This window comes from Lynx rufus, unplaced genomic scaffold, assembly GCF_022079265.1.
Source record: "Lynx rufus isolate CCGP_SWC_20201006 ecotype Redwood Valley unplaced genomic scaffold, mLynRuf1.p SCAF_6, whole genome shotgun sequence".
NCBI classification, from domain to species: Eukaryota; Metazoa; Chordata; class Mammalia; order Carnivora; family Felidae; genus Lynx; species Lynx rufus.
The window spans coordinates 42,818,737-42,837,536 of NW_025814878.1; positions in this window are offsets into that span (position 1 = coordinate 42,818,737).

Sequence of the window (18,800 nt, forward strand, 5' to 3'; positions counted from 1 at the left end):
GTTTCCTCTGCTTTCTACTGTGTTCTTCTTTCCTGAAATGAAAAAATGCCCTGCTGACTACACAGGGCTAGTATTAGGTGAAAGTAAGTATGAGAAAAAGCAGCAAATCTCGTAACATTCGTTTACATCACTGGCAACATTGTATACAGACGGTCTCCAATGTGTGACTTTTTGACTTCATGATGATGCAAAAGTGATATGCATTTAGTAGAAACGGTCCTCCAAATTTTGAATCTGTATCTTTCCCCAGGCTAGCAGTATGAGATACGATCCTCTCTTATGATCCCGGGCAGTGGCAGTGAGTAGCAGCTCCCAGCCAGCCATGTGACCATTGAGGTAAACAGAGATACGTGACAACCATTCTGTTTTTCACTTTCGGTACAGTATGTAATAAATTGCATGAGGTATTCGGTACTTGTTATAAGCTTTGTCAGATGGCCCTGCCCAACTGTAGGGGAATGGAAGTAGGTATCCTGAGCACATTTAAGGTAGGCTAGGCTAAGCTATGAGGTTCTCTAGATTAGGAGTAGAAAATGCATTTTTGACTTAAGATATTTTCAATTTATGATGTGTTCATTGGAACATAACCCCAGTGTAAGGCCTGGAAGGCCCCAGGTCTTCCAAGATGATTCCCCTGCCATACTGTCAGGAGGTCAACAGTAGCCCAATGTTATGTCACAATGCCTGTGTCATTCACCTCACTTCATGTTATCACATAGGCATTTTACCATCTCACAGCATCACAACAAGAAGGGTGGATACAAGGGGCGCTGGGGTGGCTCAGTCGGTTAAGCCTCCAAGTTCGGCTCAGGCCGTCATCTCGCAGTTCGTGGGCTCGAGCCCCAAGTCGGGCTCTGTGCTGACAGCTCAGAACCTGGAGCCTGCTTCCGATTCTGTGTCTCCTTCTCCCTCTGTTCCTCCCCTGCTCGTGCTCTCTCTCTCTCTCTCTCTCTCTCAAAATAAATGAAGAAAAATTTAAAAAAAAAAGAAGGTGGGTACTGTACAAGATTTCAAGAGAGAGACCACACTCATATAACTTTATAGTATATTATAATTGTTCTATTTTATTATTGTTATTGACTTCTTACTGTGTCTAATTTAGAAATTAAACTTTATCGGGGCACCTGGGTGGCTCAGTCAGTTAAGCGTCTGACTTTGGCTCAGGTCATGATCTCACAGTTCGTGAGTTCGAGCCCCGCGTCCGGCTCTGTGCTGACAGCTCAGAGCCTGGAGCCTGCTTCAGCGTCTGTGTCTCCCTCTCTCTCTGCCCCTCCCCCGCTTGTACTCTGTCTCTCCCAAAACTAAGTAATAAACATTAAAAAATATTTAGAAATTAAACGTTATCATAAGTATGTAGGTATAGGAAAAAACATAGACATAGAGGATTTGGTACTCTATGTGGTTTCAGGTACCCAGTTGGGGTCTTGGAATGTATCCCCTGGAGGTAGGAGGGGAATAATGTATACAGCTATCCACCAATTTTAGATTTTAACGGGACCAACAGTCACTTTATGAATATTTATAAGGTGTTTAACTTTTACATTTATATGCCATTCTTACAGGTTTCAAATTGCTTTTGATTTTTTTTTAACATTTACTTATTTTTGAGAGACTGAGCGAGAGTGGGGGAGGGGCAGAGAGAGAGGGAGACACAGAACCTGAAACAGGCTCCAGGCTCTGAGCTGTCAGCACAGAGCCCGACGCGGGGCTCGAACCCACAGACCGTGAGATCATGACCTGAGCTGAAGTTGGACGCTTAACTGACTGAGCCACCCAGGTGCCCCTTGATTTTTTTTTAACATTTATTTATTTTCGAGAGACAGAGCACGAGTGGGGGAAGGGAAGAGAGAGAGAGAAAGAGAGAGAGAGAGAGAGACAGAATCTGAAGCATGCTCCAGGCTCTGAACTGTCAGCACAGAGCCCGACGCAGGGCTGGACCCCACCTACTGTGAGATCATGACCTGAGCTGAAGTCAGATGCTTAACTGACTGAGCCACCCAGGCACCGCTCAAATTGTTTTTGAAGATGTAGAAGAAATTACTCTTTACCAAAGGAAAGACTTTCTATATAACAACTGTTTAATTTGGCCTAACAGATGGTGAAAGTGCAAGCTATGCATTACCCGTTAGAAACCTTTTCTGTTTTCTTAAGGCTGAGAGGTCACCCAGGCGCCTGTGCTCTGAAAGCGGGGCCCTGACGAGCAAGTTAAGTCCCTTCCACCTGCACTTACCCATCTCCTCCTCCTTCTCCAATTCTTCCCCACCCTCCTGTTCTCCTTCTCCCTTCAGTACGGATTTGAAAACGAAGTGCCCTTTCTCTGCCACAGGGACCGTCTCTCCACGCTGGTACCTGTAATGACCTCAGTCAGCTCCCTCTCCTCCAGAGCTCACCTCACAGCACAGCACAGAGCATGGTCTGCAGCCACACATGGACTCCTAGTGTGGCTCTGCCGCTTTTCGTTGCACAATTCTGCATATTATTTAACATCCCACAACCTCAGGTTCTGCATTTAAAAAATGGAATTGTAGGGGCGCCTGGGTGGCTCAGTCGGTTAAGCGTCCGACTTCGGCTCAGGTCATGATCTCACGGTCCGTGTGTTCGAGCCCCCGCGTCGGGCTCTGGGCTGACAGTGCAGAGCCTGGAGCTTGTTTCAGGTTCTGTGTCTCCCTCTCTCTCTCTGACCCTCCCCCACTCATGCTCTGTCTCTCTCTGTCTCAAAAATAAATAAACATTAAAAAAAAAATTTTTTTTAATGGAATTGTAACAGCGCCTGTCACATGGTAAATTCTGGAAGAGTGAGAGATGCTCTATCATTGCCTCTCTCACTTTCTTGCATCCCGACTCTTTTCTCTTATCTTGATTCTGTTTCTTCTCCAACAAATCTCAGTTCTTCCCGAATTTAGACAAAACACGCCTCCACCCTGTAGCATCCTCTCCCTACCATGTCTCTCCCTTTACCACTGAATTTTTGAAAGAGTAGTGTTCCTGTAGTCTTTTCCTGTTGACTCCAAATTTCTTAAGTTTCACTACTGAATTCGCATCCTCAAATCTAATCACTGAGCCGTGTATCTCTTCTCTATTTTTAATTCCTTGAAATAGCTGCACTCATCAACACTGTTGGATACCCCTTTGTTTGAAATAATTTCTCTCTCAGCATCTAGTATCGTTCTGTATCTGTGTATTTTTGATCATTCTTTCTCTTCCTACCTCCAAACGTAGCTGTTTCTTCATTTCTTTCCTCCACCCTCTCTGATTAGGTGTGCACCATACTTCTGAAATATCACCAAATCTAGCAACACTGCCTGAATGACCCGTCTCCATACTGAATTAAAAATCTCATTAGGGGTGCCTCGATGGCTCAGTAGGTTGAGCATCTACTGCTTGATTTTGGCTCAAGTGATGATCCCAGCATCAGGGGATGGAACCCCACATTGGACTCCATGCTGAGCAAGTAGCCTGCTTAAGATTCTCTCTCTCTCTCTCTCTCTCTCTCTCTCTATCCCTGTGCCCCTCTCCCCCACTCACATGTTCCCTCTCTCTGTCTCTCTCTTTCTCTTTCTCTCTCTCTAAGATTAAAAAAAAAGGATCTCATTAATTATCTGTTTGGACGTTCTGTGAACCTTTGAACTCAAAACACCCCATGAACCAAAGTCATTCCATTGCACCCAAACCAGGTCTTACTAACACAGTATTAAAGATATTGGCATTCTCCTTGGCAACCAGAGCCAAAATCTTCAAGTTACTTCCTCTCCTACCATCTCCTACCGTGGATCAGTCACCAATCCCATAAATTCTAGCTCTATAATATTTTCACATTCATCACTGTCTTCCAGTTTAATTGTCACCTCCATGGTTCGGGATTTATTACTTCTTATCTGAACTATTATAATAACCTTCTAATTTGTTCTAACTCATCTTAAGTCTCTCCTTTCAGCTTTCCCCTAACCTTCATTTCTGAACTAATCCATCATCAATGCCAGATAAAGCTTCAGTTTAATTTAATAAGTGTTTATGAATAAGAAAATTGCAAAAGAAAAAAAAATAGGAATTGATATTTGGGGGCAGCAGCTGGTAGCATATCATAGATTTTACTATGTTACCATATTTAATATTCAAAACAAATTGTGACAGACATACGTGGTTGCCCATGCAATATCCATTTCCCCCTTCCACCTTTGAAAGGGAACCCTGATTTTATTGAGGTTTCCATCTCCATCTCTCTCACAGGAAGATTCTAATTAGTCTGTCCTTGTTTTCTGACTGCTATTACTGGTCTAAGGGTAATTACATGTCCCAAAATGATGCGTAAGGAAAGAACTTGTATTTCATGGTTGGCTAAGAATGTCTCTGTCTCTCATGAGACAGGAAAAGAGAGCATCTTACCCAGTTTGCCACAGCCACCAACTTAGGACCATAGGAGGGGCCAGACCAAGAATAAAATTGACAGACAAGGGCTGAACCCAAAGAGTAGTAAAGAAAGAGTCCGAGAGTGACACATTGTATCTCTAAGCCCCTGGACTACTGATTCCCCAAGACAACGTGTTTCCATATTTGTAAATTCGTTTGGAATATTCTATTACGTATAGCCTGAATCTGCCTGATGAGTAGTCTTATGATATGGAGTCAGGTTCAGAGAACCCCAAGTTTACATGGCTGGTTGCAGCAGAGCCTAGATTTGAAACTGCGTTTGCTTGACTACAAAGCCCTTGCTTTTCCCACTAATCTGTATTATCTGATTAAAATTCTCATCAGCTTAAAACCTGTAGAAATATTTCAGACATTCATTGAGACATTATTGTGTATTCTGCAGTTACAAGCGCTTTACAGGTATTAACTCAGTGACTCCTTGAAATAACTGTATGAGGCCCACATGCTATCGTCATTTTACAAAGACCGAAAGATGTTAAATAACTTTCTCAGGGTCACGCGGCAAGTAATGATCAGAGCGTGGGATTGAAACAATGCATCTGGCTCTAGAACTCCTGCTCTCCGTCACTGGTCTTCAACACAATTCTTCATGGATCCTTTGCATGCGCTCGAAGCTTGAAAACCAGGTGGCATAGTCACAAGGAAAGTTGTGGGAGTCTACTGGAAGAGAACGCTGGCTTACGGTCACAGTTTCTGCATGTGTCAGAGGGAGGCTGACAGCGGCATGAACGGGGGACTTTTGGAATGAGAATATGTGATGTGAAATGCAATATCTTTTGGCTAAAGAGGAGGCAGCCCCCGTCTCACATCAAGGGTGAGGCCTGGCAATGGTGCTGGCGGTGGAAGTTCTCAAGGAAACCTTCACATATGGCTTAGTTCGAATTTTCATGATGCCCAGAGAGCCAGGCCAACTCCTTGAGGGGCTCTCCACAGAACCAAAACTAATTCCAAGCTCCCGAGCCTAGCATTTATATTCTGAGTCCAATCTACCCTTCCAGTCCCCCCCACACACCCCCACCCTTCTCTTTTATACACGTCATCTCTTGTCATCGAACTTAGGTAATGAAAACTGTTCTACATTAGCCCTGATCATTCTTTCATAGGGAAAGTTAACTTGCAGAGAGATAATTTTAGGAATACAGCTAGCATCTATTTACTGGAAACGGAAAGAACCTCAGCGGTTGGATGTCTTTGTCATAATGCAGTGAGACATATGGTGAGGGCAATGGTAGAATCTTAGAAAATGAGGTTCGCTCAGTGGGAGACTCTGTTTTGTATTTTCAAAAAAAAAAAAAACAAAAAACTCTGTTCAAGTTCTACTCAGCTAACAAATGAAGTAAGGTCCCTGTTCGTGCTACATCATGGAAAGTTGAGGTGTCTGTCCTCACTCCTAACGAGAAGCCAGGGGCACAAATTAAGCAAGCCTGGTAGTTCTTTACCCATCTGTAACTTAATAAAGTATTACAGAGAAAAACAGCTTCAGGGTTTGTACCCAACTCTTGATTTTTTTGTGTTTTTTTTTTGTTACTGTGGACATAAAATATCCCCTCCCTCCAGAGCTTCTGTGAAATGGTGTCTTGAAAATAAGTGAAATGTCATTTGTTATCTTCATTCAGTAATGGTAGATTATTAAGTTCCTGTTTGTCACTGGGATAGTAGGTTTCATCCAAAGGTAATATTCCAGTATTTTTCTTAGGATCGGAAATATTCTATCTGAACAAGATAAATATTAAGCATTCATCTTTCTTCTTCAACTGTAAGATCTTGGGGAGGCCATAACAGCCAGGAGGAATTAACAGTAATTGTAACTGTACTAACAGTTTTACATAGTCGGTAGTATAAGGAGTAGGGGAAACTTTTTCTGGTCGTTGTTAATCTAAGGTTTTCTTTTCCACAAAAAGCCGAGTGCTTTAAAATCCCTTTAAACACCACAAGCACACCAGAGGAAGAATTCAAGGAAAACAAAAATAAGATCCGATACTATCTGAAGGTTTTGCATGTTTCACTAAATTTCTTTGGCGCTGAGAAGAAGGTAATTCACATTGCGTACAGCACAGCAGCACGCCAAATTTTATTAATGGAAACCTATCATCTATCCAGTTGAGGGAATGAAGAGGGCAAATAGGTTAAATTTTTTCTCTTAACTATTAATTAATGCGCCTCAGGTGATCTCATTCCTATTAATGTCATTGTACTACTGGAAAATACAGTCAGAACAACTGTACATGTTAATCAGTGCTGCTTGCAAAGTTAATACAGGATAGAGGTCTGAATGTCTCCCTCTAAATCAGTAGCAATAACAACACCACCATCAGAGAAGATGCTATTAAACGCTGCCCGTTCCAGTACATATGCCACAGGCTAATTCTACCAACATCTACGTTTCTAACTAGATTCGTGTTTATGCCAAGATAACTAAATCAACAAAATGCCTTACAACACAGCCGTGGTCTCCATGAAAGTTGTGGCAACAAGAGCACAAATTTAAGTATGAAAAGAAAATTTGTATTATGTCGATTTTATTTTAATATACATAATATTGAATTTTTTAGAGAAGGAACACTGACCAATTTGCTTTACTAACCTGAATATATATAATGTGGGAATTGGAATCTCAAAAAGTCTTCAAAAAAAATAGAAGAAGACTAGGGGTGCCTGGATGGCTCCGTTGGTTAAGCATCTGACTTTTGATTTAGGCTCAGGCCATAGTCTCACGGTTCATGTGATCGAGCCCCATGTCAGGCTTTGCACTGACAGTGGAGCCTACTTGGGATTCTCTCTCTTCCCCTCTTTCTCTGCCCCTCCCCTGCTCATGTGCATTCTCTCTCTCTCTCTCTCTCTCCTTTTCTCTCTCTCTCTCTCAAAATAAATAATAAATAAATAAATAAATAAGTAAATAAATAAAGTGTATAAAGATTGCTTTCATAGAAAGTGACAAGATCCCATTGTATCTGGCTAAAGAGAGGAAGGGAATTTATTGCTCAAGTAATTGAGAAAGCAAGTGTTGGACCCAAGTTTAGGAAAAGACAAGATTCAAAGATTGTTACTCTTTTTCTTGTTTTTGTTTTCTCTTTTTTTTTCTCCTTCCATTTTCCTTCCCTTTATTCTTTTTTTCTTTCTTCTCTCTGTGTGGTGGTCTCATTTTCTTTACAATTTTTTCCAGCTTTACCAAGGAATAATTGACTAGTATAAATGTGTATATTTAAAGTGTACAAAATAATGATTTGAGATAGACAGATCGAGTGGGATTACCAAAGTAAGGATAATTAGCACACCATCATCTCACATAGTTAATGTGTGTGTGTCTGTGTGTGTGCACGTGCATACGTGGTAGGAACACTTAAGATCTATTCTCAGCAACGTTCAAGTATACAATAAGTAATACCGTACCATTAACTAAAGTCACCATGCTGTACATTAGATCCTCAGATCTTACACATAATATAACTGGAAGTTTTTTCCCTTCGACCAACATCTCCCTATTTCCCCCTGCCCCCAGCCCTTGGCAACCACCATCTAGTCAATGTTTCAATGAAATTGGTTTTCTACATAGATAGTTTCATGTGTAATCACACATGAATGAATAGTAGCAGAAAACCAAAAATAGAATGGTTGGCATAAGTGAGGAGCAATCTTCCAAAGGAAGTTTGCAGGGGAGAGGGATTGAAAGGATGCTCTTACAAGAAGAGAGAAAGTCAGGCAGAAATTCCCAACAACAGAAATCATCTTCTTTGGTGTTTCCCACTGTGGTCTCCAGACCAACAGCATGTGCATTACCTGGGAAACTATTAGAAATGCATATTCTCTAGCCTCTCTCCAGATCTACTGAATCAAAAACTCTAGAAATGGGGTCCGGCCACCCATTTCCACACGCCTTCCAAGTGATTCTCACGCATGCTAATGTTTAAGAGGCATTGTTCTACATAATGATTCCAGAGTATCATTGTGACCGTATATCCTGCATAGCCAACTGTCCCACCTTACTTTGTACACCTTAAATTGCAGGGATTTATGATAGAGCTCATCATAACCTGCCAATGCGGCTCCCCCTCTGATACTTCTGTTCTCGGTTAATTCCACCACAATCCATCTGGGAAATGGAGATGCATCATGGAGTTCTTCTACCCTAGACCCACTTGCTGTAAATTATCAAGTTCAGCCAGTCTCTGTACTGATCTCTCTTGTACCTGCCTTTTCCATAACCTCAAATTCATTTCTTCTCTATAAACAAAGTAATGCAATTAAAATGCAAATCCGGTATGCGTCACCTCTGCAAAACATTCTGAAAGCTTGCAGAATGAAGCCAACAGATTTGCATACTACTTGGCTAAGGCACCAACTCTCTGGGTGGACCTCTACTTTGCTCTCCCCCATATCCTAAGCTGCTCTCCACATCAGAAATTCGTGAATACCCCAGGATTCCATTTTAAAAATCCATGTTATGTTTATATGCGCATTTTTCTAGGGAGTAGGTCCTCAGCTTTCATCAGATTCTTGTTGACTCAAAAAGTGTAAACAATATCGATACAGTAGACAGAGGAGAAAAGTAGTGTAGGTTGTCAGTGCACATCAATGACTGAGAGTCCTCTGAAAAAAAGTGAAGATTAATCTAACACATCTCTCTGTATGAAGCCATTCCTATGCTTGTTAGAGTGACCACATGGGTAAGCTGTAATATAGATTCGTTGTGCCAAATTAACCATGGTAAGAAGGATTTTTCACAAGAGTGAAAATACCATAGTTCTAATCATCGTAATGATTGGAATCACGCTAATTATTTCCTGAGAGGATTGATGGAGGATCTGGAATGCAAATCAAACCAACCAAACAAACGATGCTTTGAAAGAAGAATGTATTTAATTTGAAAATAGATTTGATAAGGAGAGCCAGTAAGGATTGTGCTAGCTATTTTTCGGGACTATCCAGCACATTTCCCATTAAATCTCATTATTTTTCTAACATCCTACAGATACTCCCTCATTCTTTGTGGTGAACGTGTAACCCATGCATGACCAATTATTGTGACAAATTTTCCTATCACAGTAATTGGCCCTGGGGTGAGCATTTAATAAATAAGCAAGGCAAAACAGATGCCTTCTTAAATTGATAAGGGGATATTGGAAAGCAGTTCTCATTCAACTGGATGTGCTAAGACAGGGCCATATAAACCCAAGGCTGTCAATGACAGTACAGAGAACTTGTCAGAAGGGGAAAATTGAGCCAATAGACAAGGAAAAGCTAAAGAGATAGGGAAAGAGAAGCCCTGAAAACATCATTGAACTCTTACTTATCTGTACTCGAAGCTGGATTCACTTTGGGCTTCCTAACCATATGGACTAATACCTTGTCTTTTATTGCTTGAAGTACTTTCAGGAGGATTTCTATCATTTGCAACAAAAACAGACCTGCCTAATATACGGAACTAGGAGCTCCATACTTTGCTGTCATTCCATTTGTCACTGGACAGATACCAAGTCTGAACCTAGCCCGAGCTCCTTGTCTCAGAGAAGCTCACACTTTCCCAGTGATGAAAGGCACCATGATGAGGTGCCTTTCTGTTGACATTTTGAGATCATCATTTGCTACATATATGTTTTTCTTGCTTTAATTTTAACAACTGCAATGTTAAAGTGCCCCGTCTGATCCATACACAAAGCACCATGGGAGTATGGAGTGATGGAGGCAGTATGGAATCAGCAAAATTGCCAACCACCAGCTCTGTACATGTGGACAGCTTGCTCAACCTGCTAAGCCTAGATATACTATCTACCTTAAAAGATTTTAGAAATAAAGTAGGCAAATAATACATATTATTACTGTGTCTGTCACATATTTGCATGAATAAATATTCTTTCCACAGATGCATGCGTTCAAATAAGAGAAAAGACCAGTTCTCTTTGTTGGGAAGCACTGTAATTCCACAGAGAATGTTCCTCATGAATTGAGTGGTCAGGATTTTGACAGATAAAAAATAGGGAAGGGCATTACAATTAGAGAATAGCATGTGTTTGCTAGTTGTTTTTAATTTGCGTTTCTAGATCTCCCTTCTGCCCATCTCTTTATGACCTGCATTACCCAGGCTTTCTCGTCCTCCTGGCTTCTGCTGGGGTCAGCCAATGGTGACTCCTGGAGGATAATGGAGGGTGGGAAGAAAGAGAGCTCAGAGTAGTAATTTTGTCAGGCCACCTCATTCTCATGGCTATAATGCTCACTGGTTTCTGGTAACAACTTTCCAGTATGTACTTTATGTACCTCAATATCTTTGGTTGGTTTCCCTGACCTTTCCCATCCTTTTGTGAATAGTCCCTACTGAGCTCTCTCCAGTTAAATATTTTGTGTGCACCTCTTTCTTTTCAGCACCCAAATATATACAACAGGTAAAACACAAGAAGTAAAACGGCATGGTCTATTTAGGAAATCAGAAGTAGGTCAATTTTTTCCCCATTTTCAAAGTAACAAAAATAAATAAAATTAAAAAAAAATAACCTTCCTAATATCTTGGAACTATCTCACTTGTTCTCCTTTTTCCACCATAGCTAAGCCTTGTAAAAAACCAGTTTACATGGAGTCCCCCACTTCTTCATTCCTTCGTTTTAGCCACCACATCATTCCATGAAAGCCTGTAGCAAAAGCCTCTAACCTATAGATATCCTTTGTTGTGTTAAGAAAGTTCCCTCCAATTTCCAGTTTGCTGACAGTTTTTATTATAAGTGGGTGTTGAATTTTATCAAACATTTCTTTTGCATCTATTAATACTATCATATCATTATGGTTTTTACCTTTATTACCGTGATGAATTACAGTACTCAATTTTTAAACTTTAAACTATCCTTGCATTGTTGGAATAAACCTTACTTGGTCATTTTTCTTTCTATAAGTACCTAGGGAGTTACATCTAACTCATTCAGAATTTTTTACTTCATGTTCATAAGGAACATTGGCCTGTAATGTTCTTTCTTACTGTACTTTTCAAGTTTTGGTATCAAGATTATGCTAAGCTCAGAAGCTGAGAGGTGCTCCTTATATCGTTTTCTCTTAGCTTACTCCCTAAGTATTTTTCTTATAGTTTCATTTTTACGCAGCCATTTTTTTTCTACTTATAATCCTATGTCCATGCCTTAAGTTTTGGAATTTTCCAAGGTTCTACTTATTGTCTTAGTGGAGAAAGAAAAATGGCAGAGTAAATAAGTAGGTTGGGTCCAGATTATACAGGGATTTGTATTAAGCCTTTGTTACATTTCTGTCTACAACACTACTGCAATTTCTCTCAAAAGCCTTCATAAACCCCCAATTGCTGGCAAAATTAGACCTGCATTTGGTTCACACTTTTCCCTCCTCCTGATATGCCTGTCTTTCTCACTTTGTGTAAACTTCGTTTCTTCCAATGTTCATTTCAAAGATAGCTCCTTCCATGAAGACTGAATAATACCCCCGTGGTTCTTAAAGAATGCCATCCCCTCCCACTTGGGCTCTTTACATTATAGCACTGAACGGATAGCCCTTTTACAAAACCCATTCACTTTGTCTCCTGTAATAGTCACATATGTACAAGTTTTATTGCCACCTCCAAACCCAATCAAACTAGACTACTTATGAGAAGAAGTATATCCCATCTGTTTATCTCCTGCTGAGTCCAGTTCACTGTCTCATAATTTTTACACCATTAAAAAACCATTTGTAGCTAATGTAACGTTGTGTGTCAACTACACTTCAATTAAAAAAAAAACCACTATTTGTAAAGTGAATTCAATTAAAATTGGAATGGACAATCCAGGATGTCTGGCCATCTTAATCTGTATCTTATTGAACAGCATGCCAGAGGAAATCTCCTTGTAGGCAAAGTCCTCGCTAGCACTCTTTTTTCTTTCCTATGACATTTTGAGTCCTGCTGCTAAAGTAGATACGCTAAGAAAATGTGGTTTTCATAAGTCAATGGAATGTAGATAAAATTCTTACCAAAATAGGGCATTGGAACTGAACATCCAATTAGTAACTTCTAATAAATCCATGAGCTTAAACAAAAACTGCCATAAAGTTCTGCAGCAATGCACAAGGGAAATTTTGCAGCTATATATATATATATATATATACACACAAACACATGGAGATATATATATATATATATATATATACACACACACACACATACACGGATATATATATGGATATATATATGGATATCATGGTTATTTTATTTCCCCAATGTTTATTCTTTCCAAATGTTGGTATCTATGCTGGATCTTGATGAAAGGAAGGGGAAAAAAAGGGAAAATAAATAAACTGTGTCTGACAATACTATTTCCCTCCTGTAGTAGGTAACTTGTAATAAAATACATACATCTATTTATATTGACTTCCTCCTAGTCAGGAAAAAAAATGATAAACAAACAGCAACAACAAAAGAGCAGCAGACCTTCCATCCCCAAGAGTATTACTAAGGCTTTATGCTGAAATATAGAACCCCACAGCCATGCCATCAAAGCATAGCATGTAAAATCTGAGAAAGCATGGTATTTCTAAATCAATAAAACATCAAGTTGGTTGGTCTTACTTTTGCTGAAAAAAAAAAAGTCTAGTGGTTTAACTTAAAAGTAGAGTGAAATACAGAAATAAAAAAGATAAAAGATCAAAGTTTTACTCAATATTACTTTTTTTTCAAATAACATTTGAGCACCGAAATAAGTTACATATGAGCATGCATATTGGAATTAGTCAGTAGGGGTTTTTTTCTTGAATAACAGAGGCATAGATACCTCTAAGCTGAAGCTAATGTTGGCTTATCATAGCTATGGATGGAAACTGTTGGTAGGATTAATTGAAGTCCCTACATGCTTGCTGACCTGTCGTTCACATAATTAACTTGTTCAGTACTAAGTATGTGTTCCAGATCCTGTCTCTAACTCTTCTTCTGGCCCCTACGGTATTTTTCCCCAGTTTTCCTCTCCCCTCATTTCTTCTAGAAAACTGTCTTGGCACATCTTAGTCCTGCCACTGCACTTATTTTTTAAACAATGAAATAGGCTTTTAAAATATAATTCAAACCAGAGCCAGTCATCTACATATTCCGAAATATTTGAGGAGAAAAGAGAGCCCACTCTTAATGTTACTCGTTTTGTGTTTTGGTTTCTCTGCTTTGGATATGAGCTATCTTACAATCACAAATTGGTGGGTAAATTTAAATTTAGGTTGAACAAAGAATCATTTGGATGACATAGCTCACAGAGAAAAGAGAATGAAGGGAAGTGAGATGATCCTTATTAAAGAGAAGGAGAGAAGGAATATAGAGCTATGTGAGGAGAATAAGTTGGCGGTCAAAGACAATGAGTAGTCCACGAGAAACTGTAGAAAAGAGAAGCCATAAAGGAAGGAAGTCGAGGAGATGTGGAAGGTAAGTCAGTATCAAGAAATGGGGATAGAAATAATTAATGGATATTGATATCAGATATCTAGGAAAAGAAACAAGTTTTAAAAGAGTATGGCCGTTAACTTGTTTTTTAATGTAAGGTGTGAAAATTCTGCCTTTTGCATTATAGAATATGTAAACAGTGCCTCCTGAAACTGTGCCCTGCGCAATGAGTATGACCATATGTGATGGCCCTGACTGCCAAGAAAATGTTTTAATTTAAACAGAGGACGGGAGCACCTGGGTGGCTCTGTTGGTTGAGCATCCAACTTCCGCTCAGGTCATGAAGGCATGGTTTGTGAGTTCGAGCCCTCCGTCGGGCTCTGTGCCGACAGCTCAGAGCCCGGAGCCTGCTTCGGATTCTGTGTCTTCCTCGCTCTCTGCCCCTCCCCCACTCTCACTCTGTCTCTTTCTCTCTCTCCAAAATAAATAAAAACATTTTTAAAAATTAAAAAATAAATAAAATAGAGAACCGGCCATTGGAGAACCTTCCAGAAACTACTTTGTTTTGTATATCAAGCCAAAAGCATTGTGTGCTGGAAAGACCCTTCCTTTGCCACTTTCTAACCTAAAAAAATGTCAATTTCATATAGTTCAGCGTATTAATTGCAAAATCTTGGTAAAGCCATTTTACCTTTCTTGGGAAAAGTTTTTCCTAGCTGTAAAATGAGAACTTTAGACTAGATCAGTGAGGGCCAAACTGTATTTTGCCCTGTCCTCTTCCACATCACTACACACTGCTCTGAACAGCAGCCTTCCTATGCGCAGTGACTCCTAATGGGTACAGTGGTAGAGGGACCACATTGGTTGTCTCCTGCAGACAGTGATTCTGAATGCTCCTTTATAGAGCCATTCCTTTTTCCTGCCCCGTTGGAAACCCTGGAGTGAGATGCTAGAATTTCTTGGGTGACCAGAATAGTTCTTTGAGAGTCAGGCACCGGGACTTATAGGCTAGTTGGTGTTGACTGTCCAGAAAACTACACCCCATAGTTAAAATCTTAATCTGCCCACATGTATGTTGAGTGTTCTGAGATTCTTCTTCGGCAGCAAATGTAGGTCACAGGCCATCAGCAATGGCCTGAAAGCATAATTATTTTGATGGTCCATCCCATAGGAAAAACTGTGACTAAGAATAATCACAAGGCTTAGCCCTAAGGCAACATGCGAAGGTGGAGACTCCCCTACTGTCCTTTGGGAGGGCAGGTGAGGCAGGGAATAGGCCGAACCTTAGGACAAGGCAGAATAGAGCTCCTTGGGTTGTAGCACTTGTGACAACATTTTAGAATTCCTGTTTAATTTCCTGTTTTCACAGGGGAGATTAAAGAGTCTTGAAATTACCTGTCTTTGCATCCCGTTCATCTTTATATCCCAAATATCTATCAGAATGCCTTCTTGGCATTTGGTAAACCCTCAGTGTCTTTTTTTTTTTCTTCAACTTTATTATTATGAAATAACTTGAAAATCTGAATGGAAGATTTGCAAAAATAGTACTCCTTTATGAACTAGTTTCGTGTGTTGTTGACATGTTACCACATTTACTCTGCCCATCTAAGCCTTTTTGAAGTAGGTCACAATTATCGTGGCCAATTACCCTTGAATACTTCAGTGTACATTTCTAAAAGCAAGGAAGTTATATAATCATATTACAAATATTAAAGTCCTGTTATAAACCATTGCTGTAGTCCATGTTTATAATTGGCCAATAATCTCGGTGTTGGTTGATAGCAACCTTTCCAGTCAATGAGATAAATAGTACAGTTACTTAACAAATTAATAATTTCTGAATGAAAGCCAAGTATATTTTATCCTCTCAACTCTGTTTTCCTTAGTGCTAAATTTGTTTAACACCTGGAATTTCATAGACAATAGTGCAAAACAGAATGGGATTTTAAGTCAAAAGAATTAAGGTACCTAGATGGTTAAACTAGAGTAATTTTCTTAGCTACAGACTTCTTACTGGTAAAACGTTGATCACTTTCACATGGTGAGGGTATACTGTAAAAGGGTTTATAAATAACAACTGTCCAGGTGATTTTTTTCACCTCTAACTAGCTAACTCTCTCCTGATCATAAAGTAGACACTGTAAAACATTCAAAGATAAAATACACTCACCAGCATAACAAAGTACAATGAAATAGAGAGGTTGGGAGCGTATCCAAAAGAAAAAAAAATTAGATAATTCTAGCAAATTTGATCACATGAACCTAAGGGTTTCTCACATGAGTCTAAGGGTTGATATTTTAGCCATAAGAATTTATTGTCGTGAGGGCCGGGGACTGTCCTGTGCATTGTATGATGTCTAGCAGAATTCCTTTTTAAGTTACCCAACAAATTCCTACTGGCCTCAAAGTTAATCATTCCACTGCAATGGGAATGTATGCACATTTATGTCTACTTTCCAAATATCTGATTACAGTATATTTTTATATGTCTATATTGAGTTCCTCCTGAGTAGTAAACATGTATTTCCAACTCTCCCCCAGTACTATATTTTCTGATAAATGTTGGTGAAGGAAGGGAGAGAAAAAGGAAAGAACCCCGAGGATATAACCTGATACATGAGAGCAAGTGGAGTAATTTACAGAACTGAAAGAAAATGACCTGAATCCAAGAGTGCCTCATGAGAACCTATCTTGAAAAGTCACTTGATATTGACCACCATTTTGAGTGAAAAGTACGAAACCAAAACCCATGAAGCACTAAATACCATATGTTCAAATCTCCTAATTTCAGTTTTCCATCAAGAAAGATACATGCAAGGAACCTTTATATATCTGCCTATGACACTCCTGCTTCCAAAATGATAAAGTTAATATTATGGTATTATTGATTCTTCCTTTTCTTCTTCCAAGTACTATCAGACGCATGTGCACACACAATTGAATGAAAAAGTTTCTATTACATTCTTTTGGGAGAAAAGAGTTGATGTTGTTGTTTTCTTGTTACTGTTTTCAATAAATATACCAGAGAGAATATCAAGATAATTAAAAAAAATTTTTTAATGTTTGATTCACTTTTGAGAGACAGAGAAAGACAGAGCATGAGCTGGGGGGTGGGGCAGGGAGGAAGACAGAATCCGAAGCAGGCTCCTGGTTCCGAGCTGTCAGTGCAGAGCCCCACACGGGGCTCAAACTCACAAACCATGAGATCATGACCTGAGCCACAGTCAGCTGCTTAACCGACTGAGCCACCCCGGCTCCCCAAAATAATTTTTTTAAATCTCTATCTAGCAATCTTATACAAGTATGTTATTAGGTTCGTGTGGATAATATACAATCAAGTCCTATTTTCATACATAAAATTCCAAGGAAAACTTAGAAAAATTGATATAATAATTTGTTTTATTCCTTTCATAGCAAGAAACTTTCAGTTCATTCCCTTTGGTATGTAGTTGTTTAGTACCTGTGTTTTAACAAGAAATAAGAAAAACAAAACCTGTTTAGAACACAGCTTTGCTTTTATCTTACTGCATTGAATATTGGTGTTTTGACAAGAAGAATAAGATTATGAAAGGTAAATGGACTAATTTAACCAGAGATTTTTATATAGAATGCTATAAGGAATAGAACCAATGCATGAAGACTGAATAAGTATGTAAAATAACAAAAACAAACAAACTAAAACCTCTCAGGCTCCAGGCTCCCAGAATGCCCATAAAATAACCTGAAATTCTGAAAATAGAAGGCTTTTCCTCTGCTCTCAATAATATGGACATAGTAACATAGTAGGAGCTAAAAAAAAAAAAGTTATTGAATGAGTGATGGTGAAGGCTTCATACTGTTTTTATTTCCTCCTATTCATACATTCACCGGATATGAAAGTGGTCATGGAGCACTGGTTATGTGTCAAACACTTTTAGGAAGCTGGGGAGGGGTGCTTGGGTGGCTCTGTCAGTTAAGAGTCTGACTCGATTTCGGCTCAGGTCATGATCTCAAGATCTTGAGATCGAGCCCTGCTTCGGGCTCCGCACCGAGCGTGGAACCTGCTTAAGATTCTCTTTCTCCCTTTGTTTCCTTCCGCCCCTCTCCTGCTCTCTCTCTCAAATAAAATATAAAATAAAAAAAAGGAAGAAGAAGAACCTGGAATCTATTAATGAATAAAAAAAACACAAAGATTTCAATCATTGTGGAGTTTACATTATAAGCAGGCAAATAGAGAATAACAATAATTGTAATTAATAAGTAAATGACACATTATAGTAGAAGGTGATAAGTGCTATGAATAAAGTAAAAAGTAGGGAATAAGAGGATGGAGAACAAGTTGAAGCATTAAATAGTATGATCAAGATAGTCCTCAGAAGAGGTATGAACAAATACTTAAAATAGTTCAAAGAATGGGAATTAGTGAAGCAGATATTGATAACAGGAACATTCCAGGCAGGAAGAACAGTTAAAGCAAAGTCCTTAAGGCATCATCTTCAGAAAACAGCAGGGAGGGGAGCATGGCTGGAAGAAAGTACATGAGAGAGATCAGGAGGTAATGACGCCAGACAAGGTCTCTCTGGTCCATTGTATTTTATTCTACTTTTGTCTGAGTGGAATGGGGAGCCATCACAGCATTTTTAACAGAGGATGGATGTTAGCTTTTATTTTTTTGTTTTGTTGTGTTGTTGATTACGGTTAAAGTAAAGGTACGCAAATGCATATTTAAGTGTATAATTCAATAAGTTGTACATAAATGTAAATACTCAACTCCGTTCCCAAATATGATACAGAATATTTCTCTAACTCCAGAAACTTCTTTTGGGAACTTTCAATCTCCTCCTCCATGAGCAACTGTTTTTCTGACTTCTTTCAACGTAGATTATTTTACCTGTTCTTGAACTTCATATAAATAGATTTGAACTGTCTGTGGGTTTTTGTGTCTAGCTTCTTTCACTTAACGTAATGTTTTTGCAATCTGTCTATGGTGTTTGTATCAGTAGGTGATTCTTTTGTTGTTGTTGTTGTTCTTGAGTGGTATTTCATT